The sequence below is a fragment of the Xenopus laevis genome, chromosome 4S (genome assembly GCF_017654675.1).
Source record: "Xenopus laevis strain J_2021 chromosome 4S, Xenopus_laevis_v10.1, whole genome shotgun sequence".
NCBI lineage: Eukaryota > Metazoa > Chordata > Amphibia > Anura > Pipidae > Xenopus > Xenopus laevis.
In genome coordinates this window covers 17,001,454-17,013,400 of record NC_054378.1, presented here as the reverse complement: position 1 = coordinate 17,013,400, position 11,947 = coordinate 17,001,454, and positions in this window count along the sequence as shown.

Sequence of the window (11,947 nt, the reverse complement as noted above, 5' to 3'; positions counted from 1 at the left end):
AGAAGAAGCAGGAGAGGGATGGGGCGGGTGTAGAAACAATACATATTTAGAACAGGAACAGGCAAGAGTAAGACCAGGCAAGACTGGAGCAGGAACAAGTAGGAATGTGATGGAGTGGATGTAGAGACAGGAACAAGCAGGTGGGGATGGAGTGGGTGTAGAGACAGGAACAAGCAGGAGTGTGATGGAGACGGTGTAGAGACAAGAACAAGCAGGAGTGGGACAGAGTGGGCATAGAGACAGGACCAAGTAGGAGGAGGACGAAGTTAGGTGTAGAGACAGGACCAAGTAGGAGGGGGACGGAGTTAGGTGTAGAGACAGGAACAAGCAGGTGGGGGGATGGAGTGGGTGTAGAGACATGAGCAAGTAGGAGTGGGATGGAGTGGGTGTAGAGACAGGAACAATCAGGAGTGGGACCGAGTGGGTGTAGAGACAGGAACAAGCAGGAGTGGGACAGGGTGGGCATAGAGACAGGACCAAGTAGGAGGGGGACGGAGTTAGGTGTAGAAACAGGAACAAGTAGGAGGGGGACAGAGTTAGGTGTAGAGACAGGAACAAGCAAGTGGGGGACATGGTTGGCCTGGAGACAGGAATAAACAGGTGGGCAGAAGGAGTATGTGTAGAGACAAGAAGAAGCAGGAGAGGGATGGGGCGGGTGTAGAAACAATACATATTTAGAACAGGAACAGGCAAGAGTAAGGCCAGGCAAGACTGGAGCAGGAACAAGGCCAGAGCAAGAAGAGCAAGAGCTAGGGGCTAGAAAGTAAGCTCAGGCAAGAATTTAAGGTTGAATAAGGGTTTAAATAAGACACAGACATCTCTGATTGGCTGAACCTACATGACCAATAGGGCTGCTGAAATGTGAAGGAAAAACCAGATGAGCTGAATGAGAATGAGAGATGAGAGCAGCCAGTAACGTGAAAATTCCCAGCTCGATTCCCACAAAAGCCCTCAAAATGTAGTTCAAGTTGTCCTATATAATTCTGGATGAACAATTCTTCTTTTCATATTGTAAACCTTGTATGCCCCATGATTGTTGATTCACATACTGCTCTAAAAAGCTGGCACCACTTTCCATGTAGTTTTAATGATGTTCCTGATGCACTCAGCATAAGCAGTAATACAAATCATCCCATTTGCAGCTTTAGACCGCTGTGTGTACAGAGCATTAAGCATATACCTTTAAAGCACATGCAGCAAAGTTACTTATTCTGTCGGCTATTATATCCTATGGTGACCATTACACAATGACTAATGTCAGCTCGGAGTACACTGTATCCAGATGGCTTCATTTACATGAAACAAAGTGATTACAGTTTATTATATTCAACAGAGGGAAAGCACATTGGCTGAAACTAGAATAATATCATTTAAGGCAGTTCAGAAAATCTGGTATATTTGGGCTTTTTTTTTATCCCCCCTCTATTCTCTTGCTCTTGTGTCTCCAGATGGGCTCCTGTCTGACATCTGTCACTGCACGGCTCTCCAAGGACTTGGTTGAAGATTCAGCAGTGGCAGTTTATTGTGGTTGTCAGTAAATAACTGAATCTTGTTTCACACTCATTGTTACCTCCCCAAAGCTACAAATACCATTGATGTTTGATGCAAAAGCCAACGGGACCCCCAAAATCACACCCAGTTCTTAAATCTCTAATTGGAGTAATTTGCAATAATAAGATGTTGGGATTGGAGATGAGTGCCTGGTTCTGTTGTGTTCACACCTTGTGGCAAGCAGATAATGCCCTCCATCTTTTTGTCTTGGAGTACTCAAGCGCCAGGGTAGCTGTCTCCCTGATCCAACATGGCTTGAGAAGCTCTGTTGGGTTAATCGACTTTGACAGATCCATTTGAAATGTCCATCTTAAAAATGCAGATGTCCAGCACAATGTGACCAGGACTCCAGCTGAATGCCACTTGGAATGACTAATAGTGGCTCATTATCATGGTGAAAGTTTAGATGTGTGTCACAACCAATCCATCAGCGGGACCTAGTGTCTATCCTCTCTCGGGAGGCACATGGGGAAGGGAGACAGATTAGAGAAGATGTAAACAGCTTTTGTGTAAATGTGTTTGCTTTTAGTAAGGGTGAAGGTTGTGGTACAGGGGTCATGAACAAGTCACTTTTTAAATTGAATATACTGTAAACTCGATATGGAACTATACTCCCCACTCCCCGTTATACATTATGATGACACGTGAAGTATTTTAAAGTAAAGTGAATTTAGAGATCCTAGATGAGGGACAATGCTGTTAGGTTTTACCACTTTACATTCAGATGTAAAAAGAGTTGGGGTGCAACGCAATCATAAAAAAGCACTCCTGAGTGGTGAAAAATAAGTGTTATGATTGGCTGGTTGTCCCTATGTGAATTGGCAGCCTACAGGAGACTCTGTTTGGCAATGCACCTAGTGTTTATGCAATCAAAACTCGCCTCCAAGCCAGGAATTCAAAAATAAGCACTAGCTTTGAGGCCACTGAAAGCAACATCCAACTACTGGTTGTGGATCACTGGTCTACAGGAACTCCACATGACTAGGATAACAGTGATCCCCAACATGTTGCTCTCAACTCTCATTGATGTTGCTCTCAGTGGCCTCATAGTAAGAGCCCATAATGAAATTCCTGGTTTAAAAAGTTTGGGGGCATAAAGTCACAGGTTTACTCCAACAGAGGCTCCTGCAGGCTAGCGGTCCACATGGGACTATCAAACAGCCCAGAATCTCACTTAAAAATTGCAATTATTGTCAGTCCATTTTAGTGTCAGAAAGGGTAAATGCCTCATAAAATGAACCAAGTAATCTTGAATGCTTGTAAAGGATTTAACTGGATCCTTGCAATGCAAGTTGGAGTTATGAATCCATGCAATAGTATTTTATCATGCCATATATATGTGTCCAACAATTTTGTACCAGATTGGGTACACATGGCAACCAATCAGCAATTAGCTTTGATCAGTGTACTGCAGGCCGAATAATGAAAGCAAATCACTGATTGGTTACTGGTGCACATTTTCCGTTGTATCTACAGATGTGTTGTATCCTACCTACAGCAAGAGGCTGGAAATGTGTCTCTATCTATGGGGTTGTTGCTGCAATATGTCCCCTCCACTGAGAAAGTGATGCACCACCTGTTTGGGAGAGGGGGACTGGAAAGTTGAATTGCACCCTCCATTGTCAATTATACATGGTACCTGCTCGTTTTCCAAGATTGCATTCAAACTAAATTCTGGTTGTTAGGGTCACCTAGCCTACCAACTAAGTCTCCTGGGAAGAAACCACTCCAGCTTATGTTTTTTTTGTTTTCGGGATGTAAGGCTGGTTGGCAGTTGCTTGATGCCCAAGTTGGATAGTTCTTGTGCTGAAGTTGCTTCCAACAAAAGTGACACCGATTGTTTCAAAAGAGGGCAAATACCATGCCCAGTTGTCCACATGCTTTTGGCCAAATAGTCTTACATTGATGTCCTTTCAGTTGGAATCCATTTTCATTGTAAGCTCCTCCATGAAACGACGTGTCACGAGCACACAATATATTACTTATTCTAAGAGCCCCGCCAAGTCAAGGGTGCGTTAACCGAGTGAAACATATTCCACGGTGACACATAGTTTAACACTGAGAAGTCAACAAATGTGCTGAGCAGCAGCTGGCCCACACAACTAGCTGAATTTAATATGGGAAAGGTCATCCCTGGCTGCGGGGTAGAGAGAAAGCGATTGTCTGTGATTGCATGAGACAATGAGAAGGCTTTATGGTAAGTGGACTTGCATTTGTCCCGGATACTTTTCTTTTTTATTGTCTGAAACTTTTTCCAAGTCATTATCTCTTCTGTCTAACCCCCCCCTTGCTATCCGAGAATCCATTTTAAGGCTTTATTGAACTGTAAGTCAATGAGAGCATCAATTTTTTTCTTCCTAAAAAATGATCTCTCAAATAGTCATCGTGTTCATTCTCCTTTCTTTTAAGACTGAGAATCATAAGACTAAAATATTAGACACTGGCACCAATTTTCAGATGTCTGATAATTCAATTTAGGGGCAAAAGGAACAGAATGAAAAGGGAACTGCGATGGGGATGGAAATTGAATTCTACTCTTCCTACGTCTCCTTCATTTACACACAGGCGCGTTTTCTTGCCTTGAAATCAGTTAAGCTCCCCTGTGGCCACAGCAATCATTCCCTGAATTTTCTTTCATTGTTTCCCAAGGTTGCACATATATGGTTTGAGCTCAGAGTTGACAATATTCGCTTATTGCCATTGGTTTTCTGTAATGTTTAAAAAAGGGGTCAATTAAGTGGCACTAACACGGAGGCAGATGTTGTGCTTATTGATGTTATTCTTTAAAGATACTTGTGTCTAAATACATTTCATGCACTCAGGGCTGGTCCAAATAGGGGGAACCTTGCCTCAGGCAGCAGTGAGTGGCCCGTCTCTCATAACTTTATATTTTAAAATGAAATATTGGTTCTTCTAGTGCAGAGAGTGTCATTACAAATGTGCTTGCCTCCTGATCCGTTCCAACTATAAATCTTAAGCAATGAGTGAAGCGCTCACACTTGCAATTCCTTATAGATGCAGTAAGTGTCCTTGTGTCTTTCCTGCCTCTGGATGATAGGGGACCACCACCTACAGCTACCCTGGATGTGAATTGCAATCACAAGAGAGATCAGTTGCATTCATCTTTACAAACTGAGGTGCCATTGAGTAGGGTCAGACTGGACCGGTGGGACAGTGGGCCCTGGCTGAATCTGACCCAAATACCCAAACCCAAGCTGTCGCTCCCACACCTGCCCTTAGAAACCTATCCCCTCCCTTCCCCAATCATATCAGAAATGAGTTAAGATGAGCACAAGGGGGAATGGATTAGTAGTAAGTAAGAGGGCAGAGGAGCAAAGAGTTCATGATGCACAAAATAAGAATAAGGAACAGAAGGCTTGGTCACCACAAAGAGCTGAATGATTCAGCACAGGTCACTGGATCTGGCAGGCATAAGTAGCCCCTTAATTTAGACTATTGCCTGCAGCAGAATTGAGAGTGTGGGCCAGGAACACAGACAGGAGAAACAGTCTGTCACGTCCAGAAACCAAACCCAGAACAAACATCAAGATTCCGGTCACGGCTCTGCCTATAACAACCATCTTTTACATCCGGAGGAGCCCTTCTCTATTTGGATGCCACCAGCCAAGATGAGGGTTTTGGGCAGGCAAGGGAACCGGAACGTGTGACAGGAAGGATGGGGAAAGAGAAAGTGTAGTCGTGGGACAGACCGGGGGTTAATACCAATCAAACAATGCAGAACAGAATCAGGAACCAGAAGTGTAGTCAAGGACAAAGGCCAGGGTCAAACCAGTCAGAAAAAAACATTTCAAAGTCAGGATCCAGAAGAATAGTCAAAAACAGGCAAAGGTCGGTACAGGTAACGAATCAGCAGAGGTCAGGGACAAGCATGGGTCAAGAACAGGAAAACCAGACAATAAGTACAGCCTGGAACTATATGACACTAGACCTACATTGGGCAAAGGAAGATGGACAAGGTTCCTTTATATATTCCAATTTCAGTTGCGCCAAATATAAAAGGTGTCAAACCCAGAAGCAGTGCGCATCAGAAAAGGCAGCCATGCTCAGGAGAGGAGGCAGCAGGCGTCCACGCAGGCAAGGTGGCAGGTGTCTCCAATGCCTCCCAGGTACTGTTACATAGTCATTAATAGTGTCAGTCCCAAACCACACCAACTCCTGTGACTCAACCTGGTGGAGAAACGGTCAGTATACATCAGGTCCCTGGCCCAGAAAGTTTCTTTTCCAGGTCTTCATATTGTCTTTAAGGCAGAAAAGTTCACCGAAATAATGATCTCATCACCCATGGTCAGACCTTCATCTCCGATATATTCCTTCCTGACAAGAAAACAACTTTTGCCATTTAGTAGGAGAATTATGACATTTCCATGACCTAATCATTATTCAGGGCTTTCTAACGCATAGTATTATTGTGGACATGATATGACTGGTTGTCATTGCTGTTTTCCTATCACCTTTTGCTTGGGTTTACTAAGGACTGTGTTGCCATATTTTATTGATAACTCTATACCCTAGGTTCCTTGGGGGTAACCAAGTGATGCGAAAATTAATGAAGATATGGCTCACTGGAGGACAAAATGTTTTGGGTTACATGTAAGAGGTGATTGATGCAAATATAGATTAAGGCCCTGGGCAAGTGTATTATGGCTTTGTGATTAAGGAGGTTGTGGAGTTTTTTTCTGTATATTGTATATTCTGCTAATGCAAGCAAAACTAGACCTGAATTACTACGTCAGTTCTTGCCTATGAATACTGTTGGCCTTTAACCACTGTATATAATGAATTGTGAGTGAATTCTCTGTGGACTAGCAACCAATCAGCAGGTAGTGGCTGTTTCAAAACAAACATTTTATTTTTACTTTATTTTACTTCATCTTTGGCCTTGTATTTTGAACCCAACTTACTTCTGTTTCCTTCTGGTCTAAGCACATCAGCAGGAGTAGATTTGACTCATTATAGGTTGCGTTATTGATAAGCTTTATGACTTCTTGTGGTGGTCTTACTAATGGGCAGCAGTGGCAACATCATAATCTTATCCAGAAATAAGAAAGCCAATAGCTTTTATGTAATTATGCTTCTGGATTACAGTACTTTCCTATTATTACATTTAAAACTCAAACCAGTCTAAAATAAGCTGTGTTTGTTTAAATAGGACACTGTGAACAATGGCATTGCCAAATATCTGAGCTTTCTGGAAATTGAGTTTCCATATAACAGATCCCATGTAGGTATTATCTTTATAATACCGGCAAGACTTTTTTGGTTCCTATCAGTGCTTTACTGCTTTATTCTGGAGCTCTTCTAAACATCACATTTGTTCTCCATCTGTTGGTCATTTACATCTTTATTGCTCTAATCCTAGTCATACTGAAGCCTAGCAGAACTATTAGGGCTCTCCCTGTCTGATATTTATTCTGGTGATAGTTTTATTGGACCTTTCATATGTCCTGTTTATTTTCTTTTCCTTATTAAGGCAGGTGTGATTGTTATTAGCATATTTTAAATTAATATATAGAAACGGAAGAGTGTGCACTATTGCGGGTATCTTTATAAAGCAAAATAATATAATTAAAATTGCATTTCTGTTGTTAAAAATGGGTATAGGTGAAATTGAGACACTAGGAAAGGAAGGGAGGGAGGGAGGGAGGGAGGGAGGGAGGGAGGGAGGGAGGGAGGGAGGGAGGGAGGGAGGGAAAGGAAGGAATTCTTTTAATAATGAATATTGGGTAAAAAGGAATGAAGGGCTGTAGGGTGGGAAGGAAAGAGTGTAGGGTGAGAAAGAAGGAGTGCAGAGTAGGAAGGAAGGTGTGTAGGGTGGGGAGGAAGGAAGGAAGGAAGGAAGGTAGAGAGGAATGTACAGTGGGAAAGAAGGAGTGTAGGGTGAGAATGAAGAAGAGAGAAAAGAGTATAGAGCGGGAAAGAAGGAGTGTAGGGTGAAAAGGAAGAAGTGCAGAGTAGGAAAGAAGGAGTGTAGGGTGAGAAGGAAGGAATGTAGAAAGGAGTGTAGAGTGGGAAAGAAGGAGTGTAGGGTGGGAAAGAATGGAGGGAGGGAGACAAAAAGAAGAAAGGAAAAACAAAAACAGAGTAGGGATAGTGGGGATAGTGTTGCTTATGTTGGGGTTGGCTCTTCATCTTGATCTGGTGCATTATTATATAACCTGCTCATTGGCTCCAAATTCATCTTGGCAACCTCTGAGGACATAAGTAGCCTTAAGTAGCAGAAAAGCAGTGCGGATCACCTCCATAGGGCAAATACTTATAAAATTCTGTTTTGGAAGGAGAATTTAATTTTGTATAATTTTGTCAGACCACTAGGAGTGGAGATTGTTACAAAAGAGGTTGAAGATGGTTCCTGGTGAGAGCCCTCATTTGAAACTTATTTGGAACAAGTAAAATTTGTGGAGTGCAGTCTCACAGGGGTAAGATATCTTTTATGTATTAGCCTGTTCTGTATGGGAATATACCTGCATTGCTCCATGGGTATTTTCATTTATCATTTCCACGCTTGGGTGCAATGTTTGATCTTGGATGTGACTCCACTGGTAATCTATTCTGGTGTCTGTTTAAATGTGGATCATTCAAGAGGGGCCTGTCAAGGAAGGAAGCACATGGCTGTGCAGAGTGCAGGGATGATATCTTTAGTGTCACAAGGCTGGCCACATAAAACAGCCCTATGACATGAGAAAAAGCTATTCAGTAAGCCCTAAATTACTTTGACAGAACCAATTTTGCTAGTTAAACAACTTGCTGTAATTTTCCGCATGCAGAGGAAGCTGAAACGTGCATTGTTAACCCTTGCATTTTACTTGCCTTTTCAATGGGTAGTTGAGCTTTTTCCTCATACTACTTGAGATTACTATCTCATGGAACATTTAGAAAGAAGCAGTAGTATCGGATGGAAACTATTTTTTTATTATTTTAAAGGTCATCTCCAGCTGTCCACTTAGGAAAAAAACAGAGACTTATAATATGCCATACGACTTGTTGTGGTGTTTATTTCTGGTGTGGTTCACCCTTGTGCCAGCTGGGCCCTGCATGCAGGAGCAGAGTGTGGTGTTCTGAAGAGCAAAGGAGATGTATTTTTAAATGGATATTATGTTTGTCCAAGAAGTCATCCGAGTCATTCCTGAAGGCATTGATCAAATCTAACATCACGCGACTGTAATAACAGTCGCTTACCCTGGTGGTCCAGTGGTGTGCCCCCTGGCATGCGGGGGCTTTGGCGGGGACGCCCGTCGCATGCGTCCTTCCACTTCTGTGTTCTGAGATCCTATGGCACGCGCGCCGGCATGCTTCCTGGCTTATGTGCCGACATCATGACATCATCACGCATGTCACGAAATTCAAAATGTATAAAACAGGAATTCAAATATCAGCACACTGCCCATTGTTAGGTTCAATTAGTTGTTCCTGGTGCTTTAGTATATTGAATCCTGTCTATTGATATTCTGTGTATTGACCCTTGCTTTTCCTGACTATCCTGATCTCTCCAATCCTGACCTTTGACTGCCTGATTATTCTGACTTCTCTGATCCTGACCCTGCCTGTCTGTGACTACTCTGATCTCTGCAATCCTGATCCTTTGCCTGTTCTCCGACTATTCTACGCTCTCTAATCCGATTCCGGCCTGTCTGACGATTCTCTGCTTGTGCTGGCCAAGCCTGCCTGTTCCTGGTGGTTTTCTTCCTTCCAGTATCCTGGTGAGCGGATCGTGCCCCTTTGCTTATCCAGAACCGTTAGTTTAGCTCCTCTCTCAATTAAGACCTGGCGGCATTCGATTAGCCGAGGTGAAAGGTGTCGGTTAAAGGTAGAAGTGAGAGCCAAGACCAAGGAGCTTAGCTTGGGTTCTGGATATAGGGTGCCAAACGTGACACCGACAGGGCCTTCCACAACCTCTCTACCCTTACCACGAAGAATCATTTTTTTACTGCTTTAAAGGAAAGCTTGGTTCCTCAAGTGAAAAAATATCCCACCTATCTGTCTATGAATGTCCTCTTCTTGTAAAGAATAATTACTGTATGTCTCCTTCCAAGTGTCATTGACAGGGGTCCAGAGAAACAACCACAACTTTGACAGTCTTTGCTCGTAGTTTAATTGTTTCAGTCCTTCTGCCTCTGTTACCCCTTCTCTCTTTTCACCAGAATTCTTCTCCTTCTTTGCTCTTCTCCCTTTTTTGCCTTCTTCATTTGATTTTCTTCCCATGTGTTTTCCCAACTTTCTTCTTCTTCACCCGTTTTTACTCTTCAATTTTCACTTTTTCTCACTTCTCTGTATTTCAACAATACTCCTGTCCTGTCCTCCTTTTCATATCATATTCTTCTCCCTCCTGTACCTTCACCTTCATCTCCTCTACTACGTTCATCATGTTCTATTCCTTTTCTGAGACCTTCATTTTAAATTCATTTAAAAGCGAGGTGAGAGAGTAGATACCTAATTTTTACATCTATCATAAATTGCCTTTGAAAGCTACTTATAACTTTGCCATAAAGTATTTGCCAGATGCTTTTACATTACCTGTCTTATGCACTATGTTCTTGTATGAGGGGGTTGCCATATTTGTGCAGCAGGAGTCAGTTAGCATTAGGGTCTATAATTACAACACAACAATATAATCATATTAGCATAACTGCATGGAGTGCAGACTCTGTATAGATCAATTTATAAATTATTGAAACTGATCATGGTGGTCAATCATATCACATCAGAGTCATCTAAATTTTTTCAAATTTGGCCTGGGATCCTCTAGCAACATATATTCAGTCTTGAAATGTGGAAAGTGCTTGCTTACAAAACTTTTCCAATTGTGATGCTTGAGAATAGAATAATAATTGTAAAAGTGGAAGTCTATCATAAGTTTCCAGTTGAAGTCCTTCAGTGACCCCAACAAACCTAGTAATCAATATGGGTAAGGGACTTTATATGTACAGGCCTACCTATTGCTGATATTGATGTTTCTTTAACCTGTTCACAATGTCTTTTCATTTTAAGTGTCTAATGATAAAATCGCTTCGTGCTATTGTTCTTTTGCCTTTCATAATGGGTCTACAAATTAGAAGTTAAATGAGTCAATCCTTCAATTTTCAGTAACTTTTAGATCAATGGCTCCTTAAGCATAGAGCGGGTTGAAAATGTGACAGAGCTGTAAATATTGGAAGAAATAATTATTTGAAAGATATGTGAGATTCCATGAGTTGATGAAAGGATTTGATTGCACTGCAAAAATACAATGATCTAATTTGATAACATTATTGCAGCCAATGTGGGCGATTTGTATTTCTACTCAAATGAGGAAAACGGTATTGTAATGCATGCCTGCAGATCAGGCCAATTGAAGAGTTAGCTCTTGGGTTCTCAGTTAATGTCTACAATGACTTCACCTACAAAATCACAAGAGAGTGGCACCTGTAGTGGAGGTCAAAAGCAAAAAGCCAAGTTCATACCACAGAGGCAGCTAAATTTAGAGGCCATGTAATGGGCTAAAGGTCAGCTAGGCAGCAAGAAGGGAGATCATGTTCAGCTAAAGGAATAGTATCCAAACAATCAGACAGACAAGATACAGGCTTAGCAAGCTTTAAAGCAGGCAGGTTTTAAATTATTTTTGTTGTCAAAACCTGAATAAAGGGCTCAAAGAAAATTGAAAGTGGTGCAAGGATTTTAGTAAATGAAGTTCCTGTGGACACACTATTGAACTTACCACCGGTAATCAAACCAAGCTCAATGCCACCATTTCCTCCTTTCAACCACATCAACACTACTGTGTAAAAGTGAGCAGTTCCCAGGCTCCACAGAGCTAATTATCAGTCCGAAGAAGTCTAAAGGTGGCCGTGCATGACCAGATTACGCTGCAATTTGGCTTCTTCAGCTTATCTGACCATGTATGGTCCTCTCCAACAGCCTGATAGATATCTGGTCTGAAATTAGCCAGATATCTATCGGACAGATTTACAAATCCCACCAAGGCAAGGAAATGAAGGCCTACATAGGCACCTACTATAATCTGTTTGTTTGGCCTAAGGGCCAAACAATCAGATCAGCCCAATATCACACAGCACAAGTTAGGCATGATGTGCTCATTTGGCGACCTTGCCTTTGGTGATCTGAGCGGATCTTCATGTATATGTCTACTTGTAGACCATAAATGACAAATTGAAAAATTCTATAAGGAAGGACTGAAACTCATTGAGTGACTATGATGGACATTTGAAGAAAGTTTCAATTACTGCACTGGATGATGTATGTTGCGCTTACCCAATGATTTAATGCCACTATTTTCCCTTCCATTTACCCTCCCCTTTACTTCCCCTTCCTGAATTGGGAACACTATTTAAACATTCACAATGTTTGGTGTGTATAGGCTTGATAAAGGACCCAGTGGGGT